The following is a 770-nucleotide window of genomic DNA, read 5'->3' as shown; positions in this document are numbered from 1 at the left end:
ACAAAGGAGAAACACTTATGCAACAAGTTGTTTGGCCAGTTTGTGGCTAACTGTAGTCCTGACTGCTTAGATAAAGGAGGCCAAGCTCTGGGGGGGGTGTGGCATGGAGGTCCCAACAGAGGCCTAGGGGGATCTTTGGTAGTGAAGGGGGATTTTCTCTTATTCCTGATTAGATATTGGGCTGGGGTGGAGGGAGGTTGGGGTGGGGGTTAGACCCTGTGGCAGGAAGGCACAGCCCCTCAGCTTGGCACCTAGACCTGGACAGGTCACAGGCCCCGAGAACTGCCATCCTTCCTCAGTGCGGCTCTGTGCTATGTTCATGGCCACTCTGCCCACTTTCATGGCTTCGGGAAAGTTCCCCTGAAATACAAATATTAGGGGTGAGTTTGGAAATCCTTGTCCTGAGCCAAGGTGGGTAGAAATGCATAGAAGGAAAAGCCACCACCGGTCTGTCTGCAGAGGTGTGGGTCCCTGGACGTGGGCTTAGACTTGGGCTTGGAGCAGCGGAGACCAGCTGGGGACTCAGGAAACACCCTGACCGCAGCTGCACAGTTCGTGCCGCACCAGGAGGGCCATGGGCTCATGTGGAATTTGGAGAACTCATCTTCATTCCCCCCTGGAGAGGCTGAATCTTGGAGAGTAGCAGGGCAAATTATTCTGGAACGAGAGTGCCTAGGTTTGAATCCCAGCTCAACACTTCCTAGCTGTGGGTCCCTGGACAAAGTTCCTGACCTTCCTGTGCTTTTGGTCACATCTCTACCATAGGGATG

Source organism: Otolemur garnettii, unplaced genomic scaffold, assembly GCF_000181295.1.
Source record: "Otolemur garnettii isolate 467f Iridium unplaced genomic scaffold, OtoGar3 scaffold00058, whole genome shotgun sequence".
Taxonomy (NCBI): domain Eukaryota; kingdom Metazoa; phylum Chordata; class Mammalia; order Primates; family Galagidae; genus Otolemur; species Otolemur garnettii.
This window is presented reverse-complemented; position numbering follows the sequence as displayed.